Source organism: Leiobunum rupestre (assembly GCF_980474605.1).
Source record: "Leiobunum rupestre chromosome 9 unlocalized genomic scaffold, qqLeiRupe1.1.hap1 SUPER_9_unloc_1, whole genome shotgun sequence".
NCBI lineage: Eukaryota > Metazoa > Arthropoda > Arachnida > Opiliones > Sclerosomatidae > Leiobunum > Leiobunum rupestre.
This window is the reverse complement of record NW_028324280.1, coordinates 282610-308824: the sequence shown is the minus strand read 5'-3', so window position 1 is coordinate 308824 and position 26215 is coordinate 282610. Positions and strand designations below refer to the sequence as shown.

At 39.8% G+C, this 26215-nt stretch overlaps 14 non-coding genes and 1 pseudogene across 14 annotated transcripts; 8 read left to right on the top strand and 7 right to left on the bottom strand.

Annotated features, from left to right (window-relative positions):
• Positions 1–1522: 1522 nt before the first annotated feature.
• On the bottom strand, positions 1523–1641 carry LOC149920970 (5S ribosomal RNA). Its single transcript, XR_016477554.1, has one exon. It is a non-coding gene; the product is annotated as a 5S ribosomal RNA (ribosomal RNA).
• Positions 1642–2793: 1152 nt separating this feature from the next.
• On the top strand, positions 2794–2985 carry LOC149920969 (U2 spliceosomal RNA). The gene has a single exon (XR_016477643.1). It is a non-coding gene; the product is annotated as a U2 spliceosomal RNA (small nuclear RNA).
• Positions 2986–4968: 1983 nt separating this feature from the next.
• LOC149920968 (5S ribosomal RNA) lies at positions 4969–5087 on the bottom strand. Its single transcript, XR_016477552.1, has one exon. It is a non-coding gene; the product is annotated as a 5S ribosomal RNA (ribosomal RNA).
• Positions 5088–6239: 1152 nt separating this feature from the next.
• LOC149920967 (U2 spliceosomal RNA) lies at positions 6240–6431 on the top strand. The gene has a single exon (XR_016477642.1). It is a non-coding gene; the product is annotated as a U2 spliceosomal RNA (small nuclear RNA).
• A 1983-nt stretch (positions 6432–8414) lies between these two features.
• LOC149920966 (5S ribosomal RNA) lies at positions 8415–8533 on the bottom strand. Its single transcript, XR_016477551.1, has one exon. It is a non-coding gene; the product is annotated as a 5S ribosomal RNA (ribosomal RNA).
• Positions 8534–9685: 1152 nt separating this feature from the next.
• LOC149920965 (U2 spliceosomal RNA) lies at positions 9686–9877 on the top strand. Its single transcript, XR_016477641.1, has one exon. It is a non-coding gene; the product is annotated as a U2 spliceosomal RNA (small nuclear RNA).
• A 1983-nt stretch (positions 9878–11860) lies between these two features.
• Positions 11861–11979, bottom strand: LOC149920964 (5S ribosomal RNA). The gene has a single exon (XR_016477550.1). It is a non-coding gene; the product is annotated as a 5S ribosomal RNA (ribosomal RNA).
• Positions 11980–13173: 1194 nt separating this feature from the next.
• Positions 13174–13314, top strand: LOC149920963 (U2 spliceosomal RNA; annotated as a pseudogene).
• Positions 13315–14758: 1444 nt separating this feature from the next.
• Positions 14759–14944, top strand: LOC149920962 (U2 spliceosomal RNA). Its single transcript, XR_016477671.1, has one exon. It is a non-coding gene; the product is annotated as a U2 spliceosomal RNA (small nuclear RNA).
• Positions 14945–16927: 1983 nt separating this feature from the next.
• On the bottom strand, positions 16928–17046 carry LOC149920961 (5S ribosomal RNA). The gene has a single exon (XR_016477549.1). It is a non-coding gene; the product is annotated as a 5S ribosomal RNA (ribosomal RNA).
• A 1152-nt stretch (positions 17047–18198) lies between these two features.
• On the top strand, positions 18199–18390 carry LOC149920960 (U2 spliceosomal RNA). Its single transcript, XR_016477639.1, has one exon. It is a non-coding gene; the product is annotated as a U2 spliceosomal RNA (small nuclear RNA).
• A 1983-nt stretch (positions 18391–20373) lies between these two features.
• Positions 20374–20492, bottom strand: LOC149920959 (5S ribosomal RNA). Its single transcript, XR_016477548.1, has one exon. It is a non-coding gene; the product is annotated as a 5S ribosomal RNA (ribosomal RNA).
• Positions 20493–21645: 1153 nt separating this feature from the next.
• On the top strand, positions 21646–21837 carry LOC149920958 (U2 spliceosomal RNA). Its single transcript, XR_016477638.1, has one exon. It is a non-coding gene; the product is annotated as a U2 spliceosomal RNA (small nuclear RNA).
• A 1983-nt stretch (positions 21838–23820) lies between these two features.
• LOC149920957 (5S ribosomal RNA) lies at positions 23821–23939 on the bottom strand. Its single transcript, XR_016477547.1, has one exon. It is a non-coding gene; the product is annotated as a 5S ribosomal RNA (ribosomal RNA).
• Positions 23940–25092: 1153 nt separating this feature from the next.
• LOC149920956 (U2 spliceosomal RNA) lies at positions 25093–25284 on the top strand. Its single transcript, XR_016477637.1, has one exon. It is a non-coding gene; the product is annotated as a U2 spliceosomal RNA (small nuclear RNA).
• The last annotated feature ends 931 nt before the right edge of the window (positions 25285–26215 follow it).

Here is a 26215-nt window from a genome sequence, read left to right as displayed (position 1 = left end):
ATACCCAAGGAGTGGATGCTAGACTCCCCGTTTAGGGCAGAGGCAATGGCCGACGAGCGGGAGGCAAGTAAGAGGGGTAAAATAAAGGCGCGAAAAGAGGTTGTTCTGTGTTATTCCTGTGGTTTTATTCGTAACCCAAGGTTCGTAAATCGTGCATGTTCTAAGTGGTTGGCTGAAGGAACCGGTTTTCATAACGTAAATTCGCGGGTTTCGGTATGGTGGGTAGAGACAGCGCGCCCCTCATTTTTAGGTCATTGGGTTCCAGCCAAGATGTTCCGCGTAAAGAGAAAACACGAAATAAGCCCCTCTCCATTTTTTCTCTCTTCCCGTCTTCCGTGGACAGTGAGTCGCCGCCGGGGGCCCGCCGCCCGCGGCAGCTACATTACCAAGATATAAAGTGGCAAGGCTTATTTTTGGTAAGTACAAAATCATTTATTATATATTGCTCTATAATTAACTATATTTGGAATTAAACATTTTTGTTCTATTTATCTCAAAGTCATGATTATTCCTAACATTAATAGTATTAAACTTAATATGATATATCTTTTGTTAAAGTAGATTAGGAATTTATAATTTTAATATTTATAGAGGAGTTCGGATTTAAAATGTTATATTTTTTTAATAATGATCTCAAAGATCTGACTTTTGAAATGTTTGTTACTTTTTCTAAGTATCAATAAAACATGACATTAAATTTATATTGTGCCAAGGTTCATTTTTATATTTTACATAAACTACATCACCTAAAACAATTAATAGATAAAAGTTAGCTATATTATTTTGTTTAAAAAATATATCTCTGTCTCCGTTTTATTATTTAATTTCGTGGTTTGTTTTGATATTTTGTATTTTTGGGTTACTCCCCTAATCCATGCGGCTGTCCCATGATAAAACCTTCTATAAAACATTTTCCAAAAGTCCTTTTTTAGATTCAACTATTTAAATTACATTTAAGATTAAAATTTAGAACAAAAAATATATTTCACAATTAGAATTTGTTAATAAAATTTTAACTTTGGACTTCATTCCAAAACCAGAAAAGGCCATTTCAGAGTGGATTTTACCGCGGAAATGTTTTTGTTTAGAGATAAACGTTAGTTAGTTAGTTAGTTAGTTAGTTAGTTAGTTAGTTAATTAGTTAGTTAGTTAGTTAGTTAGTTAATTAGTTAGTTAGTTAGTTAGTTAGTTAGTTAGTTAGTTAGTTAGTTAGTTAGTAAGTAAGTAAGTAAGTAAGTAAGTAAGTAAGTAAGTAAGTTAGTACTATTTTAAGTACAAGCCTTAAGTAGAATAAAATGAAAACCAATTTTCTCGCCATTTTATTTTGTTCAATTTTGATACTAACATGTATTTTATTCACGGAAAGATGCTGCCAGTTGTTAAAAAAAGGCCAAGAGTTGACCGAAATAATATTATCGTCTGGGCGAACTTTTAATTGCATAAAAAAGCAGCGTCAAAATGATAGGATGAAGGTATTTTCCTGTTAAAAGACGCAAATCCCATCCCGCGAAAATAAATGAGTAGCCAACGGCACGCGGTGTTCCCAGGTGGTCTCCCTCCCAAGTACTGACCGCGCTCGACGCTGCTTAACTTCGGTGATCAGACGAGAACCGGTGTATTCAGCGTGATATGGCCGTTGCCGCTAGAGTGTAATTGATAGCGGTGGACAAGCCGCGACTAGCCAGGTCCTGGTAGGTTGGTGATCGCCGAGGGCCACCGGCTGCATGCGGCTCCAATAGAACGTTCTATACACTCTTTTTAGAAACGTTTACTGGGCGCCGATATTATCGTACAGACAACCAACGAGCAAGCCCTTTACCGCAGAAATTTCATCCCCCCCCCCCCCCCAAACCAGTTTTTTCATCACCCTCCCCGTAGACTGTAAGGTGATGGCGGTCGATTGGGAAGGCGCGTTTACGAATCTATAAAATTGGTGTGGTGTGCTTTCCCCCTTTGGAGTTCGGAGGAGGTGAAGGTTTGGCCGGTTTTTCGTCTTAGAGAAATATATTTATCTGGCAAACCCGTAAGAAATTGAGAGCAGTCAATTTTTATTAGTAGCGTAGTTGCTAGCCTAGGCTTCACATATTTCCGGCTTTGCTTTCCGCGCCTTTTTTCTTATTTTAAATGATTTTTGTAATAAATGTATGATGGCAAATAAGAAAAATTCTAGAAAATACTAGTCCCAAATCCACGTGTTTAAGATGAAACTTAGATCATGAAAATATCCTTAACCCCAAACATACTTCAACACCTAGGGTGCCTCCTACAACTCCTAAAAGGTACGTCTCTAAAATATTCATATAAAGACAGGACATAAGCCGAATTCTCTTAAACCAAAGAATAACAAAAGTTGTTAGTCCTGCTGAACCAGCTCTATAGTCTGTATGAAAAGTGACCGGTTATGGTCCACTTTTATAGAACGCTCTATTCGCTTATAATAAATTTTTCCTAAATGGTCATTTAAACGCGTTTGACGTTTCACGTAGAATCTAGTACACTTAATACGTTATTTATGGTCCTATAAACCACCATTTAGATTTTTTTTCCATACGGCCCGGTAAAGTGGCCCACTCTACTGTCTCTAGCCGATGACCCCAAAAGTGCCAGTCCGGGCCTGGCGGTGTACCTCTATTTCACGGATTCAAGATATCGTCTTCTCCTTTGTTCGCGCGATGGCTACAAACGTTGTCATCTCCCACCAGGACCAACATTCGGTGACGTAATTATGAAATATTTGAAATGCTCGAATTCTCTCTTTTTACTTTGTTAAACAGTGACGGCTCCTAGCGGGTTATCGCTTCTCGGCCTTTTGGCTAAGATCAAAGTGTAGTATCTGTTCTTATCAGCTTAATATCTGATACGGGTCCCATCGGGGCCCAAGATATTAAACTTATTTTTGGACGGCGGCGGAGTGGTCGGAGCTTGCTCCACCTCCGCCACGGGTCGGCCTGGTATTGCAGTAAATCCGGGATCGGCCCACTTCTCTCTTGAAATCAAAAATCAAACGCTCTTATAATGGCGCACTGCGCAACACAGTATTTCCGGGAAATGTTATTTGGCTGTCTTTATATATATTTCTTTATTATAATATATTGCCCCTCTGACGTCATAAGTGGTAAAATCCTTATTGTCGAATAGTTAATAATGAAGAATCGGAAAGATTCCAGTTTTTGAATTTTCTTTTACCTAGTTATACACTCTTTTTCGCGGTATTTTCACGGAGGATAGGAAGGGAGGCGAAGTAGGAGGGATGAATGGCGGCAAGATTGCGGCAGCTACGCTACGTCTAGCCGCCATTTTTCCGAAATTTTCCCGCCGCTAAGCTTCTTACAAGGATGCTGCCGCGTTCATCCCTCCTACTTCGCCTCCCTTCCTATCCTCCTTGGTATTTTCCTGGGCGCGTCCATGCTTGGTTTTCCCCCTTTCAGTCCTCTCCTCCATTATGGATACCCAAGGAGTGGATGCTAGACTCCCCGTTTAGGGCAGAGGCAATGGCCGACGAGCGGGAGGCAAGTAAGAGGGGTAAAATAAAGGCGCGAAAAGAGGTTGTTCTGTGTTATTCCTGTGGTTTTATTCGTAACCCAAGGTTCGTAAATCGTGCATGTTCTAAGTGGTTGGCTGAAGGAACCGGTTTTCATAACGTAAATTCGCGGGTTTCGGTATGGTGGGTAGAGACAGCGCGCCCCTCATTTTTAGGTCATTGGGTTCCAGCCAAGATGTTCCGCGTAAAGAGAAAACACGAAATAAGCCCCTCTCCATTTTTTCTCTCTTCCCGTCTTCCGTGGACAGTGAGTCGCCGCCGGGGGCCCGCCGCCCGCGGCAGCTACATTACCAAGATATAAAGTGGCAAGGCTTATTTTTGGTAAGTACAAAATCATTTATTATATATTGCTCTATAATTAACTATATTTGGAATTAAACATTTTTGTTCTATTTATCTCAAAGTCATGATTATTCCTAACATTAATAGTATTAAACTTAATATGATATATCTTTTGTTAAAGTAGATTAGGAATTTATAATTTTAATATTTATAGAGGAGTTCGGATTTAAAATGTTATATTTTTTTAATAATGATCTCAAAGATCTGACTTTTGAAATGTTTGTTACTTTTTCTAAGTATCAATAAAACATGACATTAAATTTATATTGTGCCAAGGTTCATTTTTATATTTTACATAAACTACATCACCTAAAACAATTAATAGATAAAAGTTAGCTATATTATTTTGTTTAAAAAATATATCTCTGTCTCCGTTTTATTATTTAATTTCGTGGTTTGTTTTGATATTTTGTATTTTTGGGTTACTCCCCTAATCCATGCGGCTGTCCCATGATAAAACCTTCTATAAAACATTTTCCAAAAGTCCTTTTTTAGATTCAACTATTTAAATTACATTTAAGATTAAAATTTAGAACAAAAAATATATTTCACAATTAGAATTTGTTAATAAAATTTTAACTTTGGACTTCATTCCAAAACCAGAAAAGGCCATTTCAGAGTGGATTTTACCGCGGAAATGTTTTTGTTTAGAGATAAACGTTAGTTAGTTAGTTAGTTAGTTAGTTAGTTAGTTAGTTAATTAGTTAGTTAGTTAGTTAGTTAGTTAATTAGTTAGTTAGTTAGTTAGTTAGTTAGTTAGTTAGTTAGTTAGTTAGTTAGTAAGTAAGTAAGTAAGTAAGTAAGTAAGTAAGTAAGTAAGTTAGTACTATTTTAAGTACAAGCCTTAAGTAGAATAAAATGAAAACCAATTTTCTCGCCATTTTATTTTGTTCAATTTTGATACTAACATGTATTTTATTCACGGAAAGATGCTGCCAGTTGTTAAAAAAAGGCCAAGAGTTGACCGAAATAATATTATCGTCTGGGCGAACTTTTAATTGCATAAAAAAGCAGCGTCAAAATGATAGGATGAAGGTATTTTCCTGTTAAAAGACGCAAATCCCATCCCGCGAAAATAAATGAGTAGCCAACGGCACGCGGTGTTCCCAGGTGGTCTCCCTCCCAAGTACTGACCGCGCTCGACGCTGCTTAACTTCGGTGATCAGACGAGAACCGGTGTATTCAGCGTGATATGGCCGTTGCCGCTAGAGTGTAATTGATAGCGGTGGACAAGCCGCGACTAGCCAGGTCCTGGTAGGTTGGTGATCGCCGAGGGCCACCGGCTGCATGCGGCTCCAATAGAACGTTCTATACACTCTTTTTAGAAACGTTTACTGGGCGCCGATATTATCGTACAGACAACCAACGAGCAAGCCCTTTACCGCAGAAATTTCATCCCCCCCCCCCCCCCAAACCAGTTTTTTCATCACCCTCCCCGTAGACTGTAAGGTGATGGCGGTCGATTGGGAAGGCGCGTTTACGAATCTATAAAATTGGTGTGGTGTGCTTTCCCCCTTTGGAGTTCGGAGGAGGTGAAGGTTTGGCCGGTTTTTCGTCTTAGAGAAATATATTTATCTGGCAAACCCGTAAGAAATTGAGAGCAGTCAATTTTTATTAGTAGCGTAGTTGCTAGCCTAGGCTTCACATATTTCCGGCTTTGCTTTCCGCGCCTTTTTTCTTATTTTAAATGATTTTTGTAATAAATGTATGATGGCAAATAAGAAAAATTCTAGAAAATACTAGTCCCAAATCCACGTGTTTAAGATGAAACTTAGATCATGAAAATATCCTTAACCCCAAACATACTTCAACACCTAGGGTGCCTCCTACAACTCCTAAAAGGTACGTCTCTAAAATATTCATATAAAGACAGGACATAAGCCGAATTCTCTTAAACCAAAGAATAACAAAAGTTGTTAGTCCTGCTGAACCAGCTCTATAGTCTGTATGAAAAGTGACCGGTTATGGTCCACTTTTATAGAACGCTCTATTCGCTTATAATAAATTTTTCCTAAATGGTCATTTAAACGCGTTTGACGTTTCACGTAGAATCTAGTACACTTAATACGTTATTTATGGTCCTATAAACCACCATTTAGATTTTTTTTCCATACGGCCCGGTAAAGTGGCCCACTCTACTGTCTCTAGCCGATGACCCCAAAAGTGCCAGTCCGGGCCTGGCGGTGTACCTCTATTTCACGGATTCAAGATATCGTCTTCTCCTTTGTTCGCGCGATGGCTACAAACGTTGTCATCTCCCACCAGGACCAACATTCGGTGACGTAATTATGAAATATTTGAAATGCTCGAATTCTCTCTTTTTACTTTGTTAAACAGTGACGGCTCCTAGCGGGTTATCGCTTCTCGGCCTTTTGGCTAAGATCAAAGTGTAGTATCTGTTCTTATCAGCTTAATATCTGATACGGGTCCCATCGGGGCCCAAGATATTAAACTTATTTTTGGACGGCGGCGGAGTGGTCGGAGCTTGCTCCACCTCCGCCACGGGTCGGCCTGGTATTGCAGTAAATCCGGGATCGGCCCACTTCTCTCTTGAAATCAAAAATCAAACGCTCTTATAATGGCGCACTGCGCAACACAGTATTTCCGGGAAATGTTATTTGGCTGTCTTTATATATATTTCTTTATTATAATATATTGCCCCTCTGACGTCATAAGTGGTAAAATCCTTATTGTCGAATAGTTAATAATGAAGAATCGGAAAGATTCCAGTTTTTGAATTTTCTTTTACCTAGTTATACACTCTTTTTCGCGGTATTTTCACGGAGGATAGGAAGGGAGGCGAAGTAGGAGGGATGAATGGCGGCAAGATTGCGGCAGCTACGCTACGTCTAGCCGCCATTTTTCCGAAATTTTCCCGCCGCTAAGCTTCTTACAAGGATGCTGCCGCGTTCATCCCTCCTACTTCGCCTCCCTTCCTATCCTCCTTGGTATTTTCCTGGGCGCGTCCATGCTTGGTTTTCCCCCTTTCAGTCCTCTCCTCCATTATGGATACCCAAGGAGTGGATGCTAGACTCCCCGTTTAGGGCAGAGGCAATGGCCGACGAGCGGGAGGCAAGTAAGAGGGGTAAAATAAAGGCGCGAAAAGAGGTTGTTCTGTGTTATTCCTGTGGTTTTATTCGTAACCCAAGGTTCGTAAATCGTGCATGTTCTAAGTGGTTGGCTGAAGGAACCGGTTTTCATAACGTAAATTCGCGGGTTTCGGTATGGTGGGTAGAGACAGCGCGCCCCTCATTTTTAGGTCATTGGGTTCCAGCCAAGATGTTCCGCGTAAAGAGAAAACACGAAATAAGCCCCTCTCCATTTTTTCTCTCTTCCCGTCTTCCGTGGACAGTGAGTCGCCGCCGGGGGCCCGCCGCCCGCGGCAGCTACATTACCAAGATATAAAGTGGCAAGGCTTATTTTTGGTAAGTACAAAATCATTTATTATATATTGCTCTATAATTAACTATATTTGGAATTAAACATTTTTGTTCTATTTATCTCAAAGTCATGATTATTCCTAACATTAATAGTATTAAACTTAATATGATATATCTTTTGTTAAAGTAGATTAGGAATTTATAATTTTAATATTTATAGAGGAGTTCGGATTTAAAATGTTATATTTTTTTAATAATGATCTCAAAGATCTGACTTTTGAAATGTTTGTTACTTTTTCTAAGTATCAATAAAACATGACATTAAATTTATATTGTGCCAAGGTTCATTTTTATATTTTACATAAACTACATCACCTAAAACAATTAATAGATAAAAGTTAGCTATATTATTTTGTTTAAAAAATATATCTCTGTCTCCGTTTTATTATTTAATTTCGTGGTTTGTTTTGATATTTTGTATTTTTGGGTTACTCCCCTAATCCATGCGGCTGTCCCATGATAAAACCTTCTATAAAACATTTTCCAAAAGTCCTTTTTTAGATTCAACTATTTAAATTACATTTAAGATTAAAATTTAGAACAAAAAATATATTTCACAATTAGAATTTGTTAATAAAATTTTAACTTTGGACTTCATTCCAAAACCAGAAAAGGCCATTTCAGAGTGGATTTTACCGCGGAAATGTTTTTGTTTAGAGATAAACGTTAGTTAGTTAGTTAGTTAGTTAGTTAGTTAGTTAGTTAATTAGTTAGTTAGTTAGTTAGTTAGTTAATTAGTTAGTTAGTTAGTTAGTTAGTTAGTTAGTTAGTTAGTTAGTTAGTTAGTAAGTAAGTAAGTAAGTAAGTAAGTAAGTAAGTAAGTAAGTTAGTACTATTTTAAGTACAAGCCTTAAGTAGAATAAAATGAAAACCAATTTTCTCGCCATTTTATTTTGTTCAATTTTGATACTAACATGTATTTTATTCACGGAAAGATGCTGCCAGTTGTTAAAAAAAGGCCAAGAGTTGACCGAAATAATATTATCGTCTGGGCGAACTTTTAATTGCATAAAAAAGCAGCGTCAAAATGATAGGATGAAGGTATTTTCCTGTTAAAAGACGCAAATCCCATCCCGCGAAAATAAATGAGTAGCCAACGGCACGCGGTGTTCCCAGGTGGTCTCCCTCCCAAGTACTGACCGCGCTCGACGCTGCTTAACTTCGGTGATCAGACGAGAACCGGTGTATTCAGCGTGATATGGCCGTTGCCGCTAGAGTGTAATTGATAGCGGTGGACAAGCCGCGACTAGCCAGGTCCTGGTAGGTTGGTGATCGCCGAGGGCCACCGGCTGCATGCGGCTCCAATAGAACGTTCTATACACTCTTTTTAGAAACGTTTACTGGGCGCCGATATTATCGTACAGACAACCAACGAGCAAGCCCTTTACCGCAGAAATTTCATCCCCCCCCCCCCCCCAAACCAGTTTTTTCATCACCCTCCCCGTAGACTGTAAGGTGATGGCGGTCGATTGGGAAGGCGCGTTTACGAATCTATAAAATTGGTGTGGTGTGCTTTCCCCCTTTGGAGTTCGGAGGAGGTGAAGGTTTGGCCGGTTTTTCGTCTTAGAGAAATATATTTATCTGGCAAACCCGTAAGAAATTGAGAGCAGTCAATTTTTATTAGTAGCGTAGTTGCTAGCCTAGGCTTCACATATTTCCGGCTTTGCTTTCCGCGCCTTTTTTCTTATTTTAAATGATTTTTGTAATAAATGTATGATGGCAAATAAGAAAAATTCTAGAAAATACTAGTCCCAAATCCACGTGTTTAAGATGAAACTTAGATCATGAAAATATCCTTAACCCCAAACATACTTCAACACCTAGGGTGCCTCCTACAACTCCTAAAAGGTACGTCTCTAAAATATTCATATAAAGACAGGACATAAGCCGAATTCTCTTAAACCAAAGAATAACAAAAGTTGTTAGTCCTGCTGAACCAGCTCTATAGTCTGTATGAAAAGTGACCGGTTATGGTCCACTTTTATAGAACGCTCTATTCGCTTATAATAAATTTTTCCTAAATGGTCATTTAAACGCGTTTGACGTTTCACGTAGAATCTAGTACACTTAATACGTTATTTATGGTCCTATAAACCACCATTTAGATTTTTTTTCCATACGGCCCGGTAAAGTGGCCCACTCTACTGTCTCTAGCCGATGACCCCAAAAGTGCCAGTCCGGGCCTGGCGGTGTACCTCTATTTCACGGATTCAAGATATCGTCTTCTCCTTTGTTCGCGCGATGGCTACAAACGTTGTCATCTCCCACCAGGACCAACATTCGGTGACGTAATTATGAAATATTTGAAATGCTCGAATTCTCTCTTTTTACTTTGTTAAACAGTGACGGCTCCTAGCGGGTTATCGCTTCTCGGCCTTTTGGCTAAGATCAAAGTGTAGTATCTGTTCTTATCAGCTTAATATCTGATACGGGTCCCATCGGGGCCCAAGATATTAAACTTATTTTTGGACGGCGGCGGAGTGGTCGGAGCTTGCTCCACCTCCGCCACGGGTCGGCCTGGTATTGCAGTAAATCCGGGATCGGCCCACTTCTCTCTTGAAATCAAAAATCAAACGCTCTTATAATGGCGCACTGCGCAACACAGTATTTCCGGGAAATGTTATTTGGCTGTCTTTATATATATTTCTTTATTATAATATATTGCCCCTCTGACGTCATAAGTGGTAAAATCCTTATTGTCGAATAGTTAATAATGAAGAATCGGAAAGATTCCAGTTTTTGAATTTTCTTTTACCTAGTTATACACTCTTTTTCGCGGTATTTTCACGGAGGATAGGAAGGGAGGCGAAGTAGGAGGGATGAATGGCGGCAAGATTGCGGCAGCTACGCTACGTCTAGCCGCCATTTTTCCGAAATTTTCCCGCCGCTAAGCTTCTTACAAGGATGCTGCCGCGTTCATCCCTCCTACTTCGCCTCCCTTCCTATCCTCCTTGGTATTTTCCTGGGCGCGTCCATGCTTGGTTTTCCCCCTTTCAGTCCTCTCCTCCATTATGGATACCCAAGGAGTGGATGCTAGACTCCCCGTTTAGGGCAGAGGCAATGGCCGACGAGCGGGAGGCAAGTAAGAGGGGTAAAATAAAGGCGCGAAAAGAGGTTGTTCTGTGTTATTCCTGTGGTTTTATTCGTAACCCAAGGTTCGTAAATCGTGCATGTTCTAAGTGGTTGGCTGAAGGAACCGGTTTTCATAACGTAAATTCGCGGGTTTCGGTATGGTGGGTAGAGACAGCGCGCCCCTCATTTTTAGGTCATTGGGTTCCAGCCAAGATGTTCCGCGTAAAGAGAAAACACGAAATAAGCCCCTCTCCATTTTTTCTCTCTTCCCGTCTTCCGTGGACAGTGAGTCGCCGCCGGGGGCCCGCCGCCCGCGGCAGCTACATTACCAAGATATAAAGTGGCAAGGCTTATTTTTGGTAAGTACAAAATCATTTATTATATATTGCTCTATAATTAACTATATTTGGAATTAAACATTTTTGTTCTATTTATCTCAAAGTCATGATTATTCCTAACATTAATAGTATTAAACTTAATATGATATATCTTTTGTTAAAGTAGATTAGGAATTTATAATTTTAATATTTATAGAGGAGTTCGGATTTAAAATGTTATATTTTTTTAATAATGATCTCAAAGATCTGACTTTTGAAATGTTTGTTACTTTTTCTAAGTATCAATAAAACATGACATTAAATTTATATTGTGCCAAGGTTCATTTTTATATTTTACATAAACTACATCACCTAAAACAATTAATAGATAAAAGTTAGCTATATTATTTTGTTTAAAAAATATATCTCTGTCTCCGTTTTATTATTTAATTTCGTGGTTTGTTTTGATATTTTGTATTTTTGGGTTACTCCCCTAATCCATGCGGCTGTCCCATGATAAAACCTTCTATAAAACATTTTCCAAAAGTCCTTTTTTAGATTCAACTATTTAAATTACATTTAAGATTAAAATTTAGAACAAAAAATATATTTCACAATTAGAATTTGTTAATAAAATTTTAACTTTGGACTTCATTCCAAAACCAGAAAAGGCCATTTCAGAGTGGATTTTACCGCGGAAATGTTTTTGTTTAGAGATAAACGTTAGTTAGTTAGTTAGTTAGTTAGTTAGTTAGTTAGTTAATTAGTTAGTTAGTTAGTTAGTTAGTTAATTAGTTAGTTAGTTAGTTAGTTAGTTAGTTAGTTAGTTAGTTAGTTAGTTAGTAAGTAAGTAAGTAAGTAAGTAAGTAAGTAAGTAAGTAAGTTAGTACTATTTTAAGTACAAGCCTTAAGTAGAATAAAATGAAAACCAATTTTCTCGCCATTTTATTTTGTTCAATTTTGATACTAACATGTATTTTATTCACGGAAAGATGCTGCCAGTTGTTAAAAAAAGGCCAAGAGTTGACCGAAATAATATTATCGTCTGGGCGAACTTTTAATTGCATAAAAAAGCAGCGTCAAAATGATAGGATGAAGGTATTTTCCTGTTAAAAGACGCAAATCCCATCCCGCGAAAATAAATGAGTAGCCAACGGCACGCGGTGTTCCCAGGTGGTCTCCCTCCCAAGTACTGACCGCGCTCGACGCTGCTTAACTTCGGTGATCAGACGAGAACCGGTGTATTCAGCGTGATATGGCCGTTGCCGCTAGAGTGTAATTGATAGCGGTGGACAAGCCGCGACTAGCCAGGTCCTGGTAGGTTGGTGATCGCCGAGGGCCACCGGCTGCATGCGGCTCCAATAGAACGTTCTATACACTCTTTTTAGAAACGTTTACTGGGCGCCGATATTATCGTACAGACAACCAACGAGCAAGCCCTTTACCGCAGAAATTTCATCCCCCCCCCCCCCCCAAACCAGTTTTTTCATCACCCTCCCCGTAGACTGTAAGGTGATGGCGGTCGATTGGGAAGGCGCGTTTACGAATCTATAAAATTGGTGTGGTGTGCTTTCCCCCTTTGGAGTTCGGAGGAGGTGAAGGTTTGGCCGGTTTTTCGTCTTAGAGAAATATATTTATCTGGCAAACCCGTAAGAAATTGAGAGCAGTCAATTTTTATTAGTAGCGTAGTTGCTAGCCTAGGCTTCACATATTTCCGGCTTTGCTTTCCGCGCCTTTTTTCTTATTTTAAATGATTTTTGTAATAAATGTATGATGGCAAATAAGAAAAATTCTAGAAAATACTAGTCCCAAATCCACGTGTTTAAGATGAAACTTAGATCATGAAAATATCCTTAACCCCAAACATACTTCAACACCTAGGGTGCCTCCTACAACTCCTAAAAGGTACGTCTCTAAAATATTCATATAAAGACAGGACATAAGCCGAATTCTCTTAAACCAAAGAATAACAAAAGTTGTTAGTCCTGCTGAACCAGCTCTATAGTCTGTATGAAAAGTGACCGGTTATGGTCCACTTTTATAGAACGCTCTATTCGCTTATAATAAATTTTTCCTAAATGGTCATTTAAACGCGTTTGACGTTTCACGTAGAATCTAGTACACTTAATACGTTATTTATGGTCCTATAAACCACCATTTAGATTTTTTTTCCATACGGCCCGGTAAAGTGGCCCACTCTACTGTCTCTAGCCGATGACCCCAAAAGTGCCAGTCCGGGCCTGGCGGTGTACCTCTATTTCACGGATTCAAGATATCGTCTTCTCCTTTGTTCGCGCGATGGCTACAAACGTTGTCATCTCCCACCAGGACCAACATTCGGTGACGTAATTATGAAATATTTGAAATGCTCGAATTCTCTCTTTTTACTTTGTTAAACAGTGACGGCTCCTAGCGGGTTATCGCTTCTCGGCCTTTTGGCTAAGATCAAAGTGTAGTATCTGTCGCTTCTCGGCCTTTTGGCTAAGATCAAAGTGTAGTATCTGTTTTCAATAGAGCTATACCGAGATCTTAGTCGGGGGGCGAGAAGTGTTTTTACGCCTTTAAGGCGAGTTTTCCTGCTTGCTGCATGTTCCGATCCTGTGCCTCGCCTAGTTGCTGTTGCCTTGCTGCTGTTCCTGAAACAAAAAACCTACCTGGTACTCACCTGACGCTCCTGCTGAGTTCCTCCACTGACGCTGCTCCTGCTTGGGGCTTCTACCAACCGACGAAATTCTCCTAGCCTTCATGGCTACGGAGGAAAAGAAGAGAACTGCACGTTTGGAAGTCGATGCTGACTTTCTAGATGTTGCTCGAACCATCTACGACCACCTAGGACCGAAGAGTATCGACACACTTCAACCTATGGGTAAGGGAATATACCTGATAACATTCACGACCCTGGCCTTCCTTCAAGAAGCTCTTTTATGCAACGACCTGAAAACAAATAATAAAACCTGGAAACTCACCTGTATGGAAGACGACGGTATTTGGATAACGATAAAGAACTTACCAAAATGGATCCAGTGGGATTCCGTAATAAGTACTCTCCGGCAACATGGTAATATTAAAACTTATCATTTCGATGAATATCAACAACTTAAAGGCGTCAAAAATGGCGATCGCTCTGTTAAAATAATAATGACTAAACCTATCCCCAATGTTATGTTTTTCGGGCGAAGCCGCGCCTTAGTTTTTTACAGAGGCGTAGTAAAAAAATGCTTCTACTGCGACGAAGAAGGCCACTCAGTTTCAGCGTGTGAAAAAAAGAAGACAGTTTTAGAAGATAGACGCCCGGTCATCCTTGAAGGCCAGGGTCCACCTTCAATCCCTGAACCCAAGATCGTCCAAGCAATGGACGCCACAGAAGACCTAACCATACTACCACAACTACAGGAAAATCAAGAACACCAATCAAGCAAATCACAATTACTTACCACTTTCGACGACTCAAAAAGCTCTGAAGAGAGCTGGACCCTGACATCACCAGAACCTGCCAAGAAGAACCCAGAACCTCCAGTCAAAACCAGCCAATATGCCGACGCCTTGAAAACACCACCACAGCCCAATGAACCTGAAAATAACCCCGAATCAACAAGCAACGAGCCAGAACAATCCGAATCCAACAACAGCAACGACGAGACTACTTCAGCCACCGGGCCCAGATGGGATCCCAATACCTGGAAGCCAGGAGTCAAACCAGACCTTACAAAACTAACACACGCCGAACTACAGATCCTCTACAGCCGCCTCGACAGAGAACCTCCCTCAGGAATCAGAACCATTGATTGCTCCATCGACGACCTCCAATTCCAAGTCACCGACCTTCTTCAAAGCTACTCTAAACGCAGACACAGCATCTCTCCAAAAAAGAAAGCGAAAAAAGGAAAACCAACTTGTTAAAATTTATTATTTTTTAAATTTTAAACTTAACCATGGCTTTTATTCTATGCACTAATCGTATTTTAAACTTTTAATGAATACAATTAATGACCTGCTGTAATTTAAAATAATTTAAAAGGCAGGAAAAATAACATGACAAGGGTACTGTAACTCAAGTTTTTTAATAAACAAATTCAGTATCTGTTCTTATCAGCTTAATATCTGATACGGGTCCCATCGGGGCCCAAGATATTAAACTTATTTTTGGACGGCGGCGGAGTGGTCGGAGCTTGCTCCACCTCCGCCACGGGTCGGCCTGGTATTGCAGTAAATCCGGGATCGGCCCACTTCTCTCTTGAAATCAAAAATCAAACGCTCTTATAATGGCGCACTGCGCAACACAGTATTTCCGGGAAATGTTATTTGGCTGTCTTTATATATATTTCTTTATTATAATATATTGCCCCTCTGACGTCATAAGTGGTAAAATCCTTATTGTCGAATAGTTAATAATGAAGAATCGGAAAGATTCCAGTTTTTGAATTTTCTTTTACCTAGTTATACACTCTTTTTCGCGGTATTTTCACGGAGGATAGGAAGGGAGGCGAAGTAGGAGGGATGAATGGCGGCAAGATTGCGGCAGCTACGCTACGTCTAGCCGCCATTTTTCCGAAATTTTCCCGCCGCTAAGCTTCTTACAAGGATGCTGCCGCGTTCATCCCTCCTACTTCGCCTCCCTTCCTATCCTCCTTGGTATTTTCCTGGGCGCGTCCATGCTTGGTTTTCCCCCTTTCAGTCCTCTCCTCCATTATGGATACCCAAGGAGTGGATGCTAGACTCCCCGTTTAGGGCAGAGGCAATGGCCGACGAGCGGGAGGCAAGTAAGAGGGGTAAAATAAAGGCGCGAAAAGAGGTTGTTCTGTGTTATTCCTGTGGTTTTATTCGTAACCCAAGGTTCGTAAATCGTGCATGTTCTAAGTGGTTGGCTGAAGGAACCGGTTTTCATAACGTAAATTCGCGGGTTTCGGTATGGTGGGTAGAGACAGCGCGCCCCTCATTTTTAGGTCATTGGGTTCCAGCCAAGATGTTCCGCGTAAAGAGAAAACACGAAATAAGCCCCTCTCCATTTTTTCTCTCTTCCCGTCTTCCGTGGACAGTGAGTCGCCGCCGGGGGCCCGCCGCCCGCGGCAGCTACATTACCAAGATATAAAGTGGCAAGGCTTATTTTTGGTAAGTACAAAATCATTTATTATATATTGCTCTATAATTAACTATATTTGGAATTAAACATTTTTGTTCTATTTATCTCAAAGTCATGATTATTCCTAACATTAATAGTATTAAACTTAATATGATATATCTTTTGTTAAAGTAGATTAGGAATTTATAATTTTAATATTTATAGAGGAGTTCGGATTTAAAATGTTATATTTTTTTAATAATGATCTCAAAGATCTGACTTTTGAAATGTTTGTTACTTTTTCTAAGTATCAATAAAACATGACATTAAATTTATATTGTGCCAAGGTTCATTTTTATATTTTACATAAACTACATCACCTAAAACAATTAATAGATAAAAGTTAGCTATATTATTTTGTTTAAAAAATATATCTCTGTCTCCGTTTTATTATTTAATTTCGTGGTTTGTTTTGATATTTTGTATTTTTGGGTTACTCCCCTAATCCATGCGGCTGTCCCATGATAAAACCTTCTATAAAACATTTTCCAAAAGTCCTTTTTTAGATTCAACTATTTAAATTACATTTAAGATTAAAATTTAGAACAAAAAATATATTTCACAATTAGAATTTGTTAATAAAATTTTAACTTTGGACTTCATTCCAAAACCAGAAAAGGCCATTTCAGAGTGGATTTTACCGCGGAAATGTTTTTGTTTAGAGATAAACGTTAGTTAGTTAGTTAGTTAGTTAGTTAGTTAGTTAGTTAATTAGTTAGTTAGTTAGTTAGTTAGTTAATTAGTTAGTTAGTTAGTTAGTTAGTTAGTTAGTTAGTTAGTTAGTTAGTTAGTAAGTAAGTAAGTAAGTAAGTAAGTAAGTAAGTAAGTAAGTTAGTACTATTTTAAGTACAAGCCTTAAGTAGAATAAAATGAAAACCAATTTTCTCGCCATTTTATTTTGTTCAATTTTGATACTAACATGTATTTTATTCACGGAAAGATGCTGCCAGTTGTTAAAAAAAGGCCAAGAGTTGACCGAAATAATATTATCGTCTGGGCGAACTTTTAATTGCATAAAAAAGCAGCGTCAAAATGATAGGATGAAGGTATTTTCCTGTTAAAAGACGCAAATCCCATCCCGCGAAAATAAATGAGTAGCCAACGGCACGCGGTGTTCCCAGGTGGTCTCCCTCCCAAGTACTGACCGCGCTCGACGCTGCTTAACTTCGGTGATCAGACGAGAACCGGTGTATTCAGCGTGATATGGCCGTTGCCGCTAGAGTGTAATTGATAGCGGTGGACAAGCCGCGACTAGCCAGGTCCTGGTAGGTTGGTGATCGCCGAGGGCCACCGGCTGCATGCGGCTCCAATAGAACGTTCTATACACTCTTTTTAGAAACGTTTACTGGGCGCCGATATTAACGTACAGACAACCAACGAGCAAGCCCTTTACCGCAGAAATTTCATCCCCCCCCCCCCCCCAAACCAGTTTTTTCATCACCCTCCCCGTAGACTGTAAGGTGATGGCGGTCGATTGGGAAGGCGCGTTTACGAATCTATAAAATTGGTGTGGTGTGCTTTCCCCCTTTGGAGTTCGGAGGAGGTGAAGGTTTGGCCGGTTTTTCGTCTTAGAGAAATATATTTATCTGGCAAACCCGTAAGAAATTGAGAGCAGTCAATTTTTATTAGTAGCGTAGTTGCTAGCCTAGGCTTCACATATTTCCGGCTTTGCTTTCCGCGCCTTTTTTCTTATTTTAAATGATTTTTGTAATAAATGTATGATGGCAAATAAGAAAAATTCTAGAAAATACTAGTCCCAAATCCACGTGTTTAAGATGAAACTTAGATCATGAAAATATCCTTAACCCCAAACATACTTCAACACCTAGGGTGCCTCCTACAACTCCTAAAAGGTACGTCTCTAAAATATTCATATAAAGACAGGACATAAGCCGAATTCTCTTAAACCAAAGAATAACAAAAGTTGTTAGTCCTGCTGAACCAGCTCTATAGTCTGTATGAAAAGTGACCGGTTATGGTCCACTTTTATAGAACGCTCTATTCGCTTATAATAAATTTTTCCTAAATGGTCATTTAAACGCGTTTGACGTTTCACGTAGAATCTAGTACACTTAATACGTTATTTATGGTCCTATAAACCACCATTTAGATTTTTTTTCCATACGGCCCGGTAAAGTGGCCCACTCTACTGTCTCTAGCCGATGACCCCAAAAGTGCCAGTCCGGGCCTGGCGGTGTACCTCTATTTCACGGATTCAAGATATCGTCTTCTCCTTTGTTCGCGCGATGGCTACAAACGTTGTCATCTCCCACCAGGACCAACATTCGGTGACGTAATTATGAAATATTTGAAATGCTCGAATTCTCTCTTTTTACTTTGTTAAACAGTGACGGCTCCTAGCGGGTTATCGCTTCTCGGCCTTTTGGCTAAGATCAAAGTGTAGTATCTGTTCTTATCAGCTTAATATCTGATACGGGTCCCATCGGGGCCCAAGATATTAAACTTATTTTTGGACGGCGGCGGAGTGGTCGGAGCTTGCTCCACCTCCGCCACGGGTCGGCCTGGTATTGCAGTAAATCCGGGATCGGCCCACTTCTCTCTTGAAATCAAAAATCAAACGCTCTTATAATGGCGCACTGCGCAACACAGTATTTCCGGGAAATGTTATTTGGCTGTCTTTATATATATTTCTTTATTATAATATATTGCCCCTCTGACGTCATAAGTGGTAAAATCCTTATTGTCGAATAGTTAATAATGAAGAATCGGAAAGATTCCAGTTTTTGAATTTTCTTTTACCTAGTTATACACTCTTTTTCGCGGTATTTTCACGGAGGATAGGAAGGGAGGCGAAGTAGGAGGGATGAATGGCGGCAAGATTGCGGCAGCTACGCTACGTCTAGCCGCCATTTTTCCGAAATTTTCCCGCCGCTAAGCTTCTTACAAGGATGCTGCCGCGTTCATCCCTCCTACTTCGCCTCCCTTCCTATCCTCCTTGGTATTTTCCTGGGCGCGTCCATGCTTGGTTTTCCCCCTTTCAGTCCTCTCCTCCATTATGGATACCCAAGGAGTGGATGCTAGACTCCCCGTTTAGGGCAGAGGCAATGGCCGACGAGCGGGAGGCAAGTAAGAGGGGTAAAATAAAGGCGCGAAAAGAGGTTGTTCTGTGTTATTCCTGTGGTTTTATTCGTAACCCAAGGTTCGTAAATCGTGCATGTTCTAAGTGGTTGGCTGAAGGAACCGGTTTTCATAACGTAAATTCGCGGGTTTCGGTATGGTGGGTAGAGACAGCGCGCCCCTCATTTTTAGGTCATTGGGTTCCAGCCAAGATGTTCCGCGTAAAGAGAAAACACGAAATAAGCCCCTCTCCATTTTTTCTCTCTTCCCGTCTTCCGTGGACAGTGAGTCGCCGCCGGGGGCCCGCCGCCCGCGGCAGCTACATTACCAAGATATAAAGTGGCAAGGCTTATTTTTGGTAAGTACAAAATCATTTATTATATATTGCTCTATAATTAACTATATTTGGAATTAAACATTTTTGTTCTATTTATCTCAAAGTCATGATTATTCCTAACATTAATAGTATTAAACTTAATATGATATATCTTTTGTTAAAGTAGATTAGGAATTTATAATTTTAATATTTATAGAGGAGTTCGGATTTAAAATGTTATATTTTTTTAATAATGATCTCAAAGATCTGACTTTTGAAATGTTTGTTACTTTTTCTAAGTATCAATAAAACATGACATTAAATTTATATTGTGCCAAGGTTCATTTTTATATTTTACATAAACTACATCACCTAAAACAATTAATAGATAAAAGTTAGCTATATTATTTTGTTTAAAAAATATATCTCTGTCTCCGTTTTATTATTTAATTTCGTGGTTTGTTTTGATATTTTGTATTTTTGGGTTACTCCCCTAATCCATGCGGCTGTCCCATGATAAAACCTTCTATAAAACATTTTCCAAAAGTCCTTTTTTAGATTCAACTATTTAAATTACATTTAAGATTAAAATTTAGAACAAAAAATATATTTCACAATTAGAATTTGTTAATAAAATTTTAACTTTGGACTTCATTCCAAAACCAGAAAAGGCCATTTCAGAGTGGATTTTACCGCGGAAATGTTTTTGTTTAGAGATAAACGTTAGTTAGTTAGTTAGTTAGTTAGTTAGTTAGTTAGTTAATTAGTTAGTTAGTTAGTTAGTTAGTTAATTAGTTAGTTAGTTAGTTAGTTAGTTAGTTAGTTAGTTAGTTAGTTAGTTAGTAAGTAAGTAAGTAAGTAAGTAAGTAAGTAAGTAAGTAAGTTAGTACTATTTTAAGTACAAGCCTTAAGTAGAATAAAATGAAAACCAATTTTCTCGCCATTTTATTTTGTTCAATTTTGATACTAACATGTATTTTATTCACGGAAAGATGCTGCCAGTTGTTAAAAAAAGGCCAAGAGTTGACCGAAATAATATTATCGTCTGGGCGAACTTTTAATTGCATAAAAAAGCAGCGTCAAAATGATAGGATGAAGGTATTTTCCTGTTAAAAGACGCAAATCCCATCCCGCGAAAATAAATGAGTAGCCAACGGCACGCGGTGTTCCCAGGTGGTCTCCCTCCCAAGTACTGACCGCGCTCGACGCTGCTTAACTTCGGTGATCAGACGAGAACCGGTGTATTCAGCGTGATATGGCCGTTGCCGCTAGAGTGTAATTGATAGCGGTGGACAAGCCGCGACTAGCCAGGTCCTGGTAGGTTGGTGATCGCCGAGGGCCACCGGCTGCATGCGGCTCCAATAGAACGTTCTATACACTCTTTTTAGAAACGTTTACTGGGCGCCGATATTATCGTACAGACAACCAACGAGCAAGCCCTTTACCGCAGAAATTTCATCCCCCCCCCCCCCCCCAAACCAGTTTTTTCATCACCCTCCCCGTAGACTGTAAGGTGATGGCGGTCGATTGGGAAGGCGCGTTTACGAATCTATAAAATTGGTGTGGTGTGCTTTCCCCCTTTGGAGTTCGGAGGAGGTGAAGGTTTGGCCGGTTTTTCGTCTTAGAGAAATATATTTATCTGGCAAACCCGTAAGAAATTGAGAGCAGTCAATTTTTATTAGTAGCGTAGTTGCTAGCCTAGGCTTCACATATTTCCGGCTTTGCTTTCCGCGCCTTTTTTCTTATTTTAAATGATTTTTGTAATAAATGTATGATGGCAAATAAGAAAAATTCTAGAAAATACTAGTCCCAAATCCACGTGTTTAAGATGAAACTTAGATCATGAAAATATCCTTAACCCCAAACATACTTCAACACCTAGGGTGCCTCCTACAACTCCTAAAAGGTACGTCTCTAAAATATTCATATAAAGACAGGACATAAGCCGAATTCTCTTAAACCAAAGAATAACAAAAGTTGTTAGTCCTGCTGAACCAGCTCTATAGTCTGTATGAAAAGTGACCGGTTATGGTCCACTTTTATAGAACGCTCTATTCGCTTATAATAAATTTTTCCTAAATGGTCATTTAAACGCGTTTGACGTTTCACGTAGAATCTAGTACACTTAATACGTTATTTATGGTCCTATAAACCACCATTTAGATTTTTTTTCCATACGGCCCGGTAAAGTGGCCCACTCTACTGTCTCTAGCCGATGACCCCAAAAGTGCCAGTCCGGGCCTGGCGGTGTACCTCTATTTCACGGATTCAAGATATCGTCTTCTCCTTTGTTCGCGCGATGGCTACAAACGTTGTCATCTCCCACCAGGACCAACATTCGGTGACGTAATTATGAAATATTTGAAATGCTCGAATTCTCTCTTTTTACTTTGTTAAACAGTGACGGCTCCTAGCGGGTTATCGCTTCTCGGCCTTTTGGCTAAGATCAAAGTGTAGTATCTGTTCTTATCAGCTTAATATCTGATACGGGTCCCATCGGGGCCCAAGATATTAAACTTATTTTTGGACGGCGGCGGAGTGGTCGGAGCTTGCTCCACCTCCGCCACGGGTCGGCCTGGTATTGCAGTAAATCCGGGATCGGCCCACTTCTCTCTTGAAATCAAAAATCAAACGCTCTTATAATGGCGCACTGCGCAACACAGTATTTCCGGGAAATGTTATTTGGCTGTCTTTATATATATTTCTTTATTATAATATATTGCCCCTCTGACGTCATAAGTGGTAAAATCCTTATTGTCGAATAGTTAATAATGAAGAATCGGAAAGATTCCAGTTTTTGAATTTTCTTTTACCTAGTTATACACTCTTTTTCGCGGTATTTTCACGGAGGATAGGAAGGGAGGCGAAGTAGGAGGGATGAATGGCGGCAAGATTGCGGCAGCTACGCTACGTCTAGCCGCCATTTTTCCGAAATTTTCCCGCCGCTAAGCTTCTTACAAGGATGCTGCCGCGTTCATCCCTCCTACTTCGCCTCCCTTCCTATCCTCCTTGGTATTTTCCTGGGCGCGTCCATGCTTGGTTTTCCCCCTTTCAGTCCTCTCCTCCATTATGGATACCCAAGGAGTGGATGCTAGACTCCCCGTTTAGGGCAGAGGCAATGGCCGACGAGCGGGAGGCAAGTAAGAGGGGTAAAATAAAGGCGCGAAAAGAGGTTGTTCTGTGTTATTCCTGTGGTTTTATTCGTAACCCAAGGTTCGTAAATCGTGCATGTTCTAAGTGGTTGGCTGAAGGAACCGGTTTTCATAACGTAAATTCGCGGGTTTCGGTATGGTGGGTAGAGACAGCGCGCCCCTCATTTTTAGGTCATTGGGTTCCAGCCAAGATGTTCCGCGTAAAGAGAAAACACGAAATAAGCCCCTCTCCATTTTTTCTCTCTTCCCGTCTTCCGTGGACAGTGAGTCGCCGCCGGGGGCCCGCCGCCCGCGGCAGCTACATTACCAAGATATAAAGTGGCAAGGCTTATTTTTGGTAAGTACAAAATCATTTATTATATATTGCTCTATAATTAACTATATTTGGAATTAAACATTTTTGTTCTATTTATCTCAAAGTCATGATTATTCCTAACATTAATAGTATTAAACTTAATATGATATATCTTTTGTTAAAGTAGATTAGGAATTTATAATTTTAATATTTATAGAGGAGTTCGGATTTAAAATGTTATATTTTTTTAATAATGATCTCAAAGATCTGACTTTTGAAATGTTTGTTACTTTTTCTAAGTATCAATAAAACATGACATTAAATTTATATTGTGCCAAGGTTCATTTTTATATTTTACATAAACTACATCACCTAAAACAATTAATAGATAAAAGTTAGCTATATTATTTTGTTTAAAAAATATATCTCTGTCTCCGTTTTATTATTTAATTTCGTGGTTTGTTTTGATATTTTGTATTTTTGGGTTACTCCCCTAATCCATGCGGCTGTCCCATGATAAAACCTTCTATAAAACATTTTCCAAAAGTCCTTTTTTAGATTCAACTATTTAAATTACATTTAAGATTAAAATTTAGAACAAAAAATATATTTCACAATTAGAATTTGTTAATAAAATTTTAACTTTGGACTTCATTCCAAAACCAGAAAAGGCCATTTCAGAGTGGATTTTACCGCGGAAATGTTTTTGTTTAGAGATAAACGTTAGTTAGTTAGTTAGTTAGTTAGTTAGTTAGTTAGTTAATTAGTTAGTTAGTTAGTTAGTTAGTTAATTAGTTAGTTAGTTAGTTAGTTAGTTAGTTAGTTAGTTAGTTAGTTAGTTAGTAAGTAAGTAAGTAAGTAAGTAAGTAAGTAAGTAAGTAAGTTAGTACTATTTTAAGTACAAGCCTTAAGTAGAATAAAATGAAAACCAATTTTCTCGCCATTTTATTTTGTTCAATTTTGATACTAACATGTATTTTATTCACGGAAAGATGCTGCCAGTTGTTAAAAAAAGGCCAAGAGTTGACCGAAATAATATTATCGTCTGGGCGAACTTTTAATTGCATAAAAAAGCAGCGTCAAAATGATAGGATGAAGGTATTTTCCTGTTAAAAGACGCAAATCCCATCCCGCGAAAATAAATGAGTAGCCAACGGCACGCGGTGTTCCCAGGTGGTCTCCCTCCCAAGTACTGACCGCGCTCGACGCTGCTTAACTTCGGTGATCAGACGAGAACCGGTGTATTCAGCGTGATATGGCCGTTGCCGCTAGAGTGTAATTGATAGCGGTGGACAAGCCGCGACTAGCCAGGTCCTGGTAGGTTGGTGATCGCCGAGGGCCACCGGCTGCATGCGGCTCCAATAGAACGTTCTATACACTCTTTTTAGAAACGTTTACTGGGCGCCGATATTATCGTACAGACAACCAACGAGCAAGCCCTTTACCGCAGAAATTTCATCCCCCCCCCCCCCCCCAAACCAGTTTTTTCATCACCCTCCCCGTAGACTGTAAGGTGATGGCGGTCGATTGGGAAGGCGCGTTTACGAATCTATAAAATTGGTGTGGTGTGCTTTCCCCCTTTGGAGTTCGGAGGAGGTGAAGGTTTGGCCGGTTTTTCGTCTTAGAGAAATATATTTATCTGGCAAACCCGTAAGAAATTGAGAGCAGTCAATTTTTATTAGTAGCGTAGTTGCTAGCCTAGGCTTCACATATTTCCGGCTTTGCTTTCCGCGCCTTTTTTCTTATTTTAAATGATTTTTGTAATAAATGTATGATGGCAAATAAGAAAAATTCTAGAAAATACTAGTCCCAAATCCACGTGTTTAAGATGAAACTTAGATCATGAAAATATCCTTAACCCCAAACATACTTCAACACCTAGGGTGCCTCCTACAACTCCTAAAAGGTACGTCTCTAAAATATTCATATAAAGACAGGACATAAGCCGAATTCTCTTAAACCAAAGAATAACAAAAGTTGTTAGTCCTGCTGAACCAGCTCTATAGTCTGTATGAAAAGTGACCGGTTATGGTCCACTTTTATAGAACGCTCTATTCGCTTATAATAAATTTTTCCTAAATGGTCATTTAAACGCGTTTGACGTTTCACGTAGAATCTAGTACACTTAATACGTTATTTATGGTCCTATAAACCACCATTTAGATTTTTTTTCCATACGGCCCGGTAAAGTGGCCCACTCTACTGTCTCTAGCCGATGACCCCAAAAGTGCCAGTCCGGGCCTGGCGGTGTACCTCTATTTCACGGATTCAAGATATCGTCTTCTCCTTTGTTCGCGCGATGGCTACAAACGTTGTCATCTCCCACCAGGACCAACATTCGGTGACGTAATTATGAAATATTTGAAATGCTCGAATTCTCTCTTTTTACTTTGTTAAACAGTGACGGCTCCTAGCGGGTTATCGCTTCTCGGCCTTTTGGCTAAGATCAAAGTGTAGTATCTGTTCTTATCAGCTTAATATCTGATACGGGTCCCATCGGGGCCCAAGATATTAAACTTATTTTTGGACGGCGGCGGAGTGGTCGGAGCTTGCTCCACCTCCGCCACGGGTCGGCCTGGTATTGCAGTAAATCCGGGATCGGCCCACTTCTCTCTTGAAATCAAAAATCAAACGCTCTTATAATGGCGCACTGCGCAACACAGTATTTCCGGGAAATGTTATTTGGCTGTCTTTATATATATTTCTTTATTATAATATATTGCCCCTCTGACGTCATAAGTGGTAAAATCCTTATTGTCGAATAGTTAATAATGAAGAATCGGAAAGATTCCAGTTTTTGAATTTTCTTTTACCTAGTTATACACTCTTTTTCGCGGTATTTTCACGGAGGATAGGAAGGGAGGCGAAGTAGGAGGGATGAATGGCGGCAAGATTGCGGCAGCTACGCTACGTCTAGCCGCCATTTTTCCGAAATTTTCCCGCCGCTAAGCTTCTTACAAGGATGCTGCCGCGTTCATCCCTCCTACTTCGCCTCCCTTCCTATCCTCCTTGGTATTTTCCTGGGCGCGTCCATGCTTGGTTTTCCCCCTTTCAGTCCTCTCCTCCATTATGGATACCCAAGGAGTGGATGCTAGACTCCCCGTTTAGGGCAGAGGCAATGGCCGACGAGCGGGAGGCAAGTAAGAGGGGTAAAATAAAGGCGCGAAAAGAGGTTGTTCTGTGTTATTCCTGTGGTTTTATTCGTAACCCAAGGTTCGTAAATCGTGCATGTTCTAAGTGGTTGGCTGAAGGAACCGGTTTTCATAACGTAAATTCGCGGGTTTCGGTATGGTGGGTAGAGACAGCGCGCCCCTCATTTTTAGGTCATTGGGTTCCAGCCAAGATGTTCCGCGTAAAGAGAAAACACGAAATAAGCCCCTCTCCATTTTTTCTCTCTTCCCGTCTTCCGTGGACAGTGAGTCGCCGCCGGGGGCCCGCCGCCCGCGGCAGCTACATTACCAAGATATAAAGTGGCAAGGCTTATTTTTGGTAAGTACAAAATCATTTATTATATATTGCTCTATAATTAACTATATTTGGAAT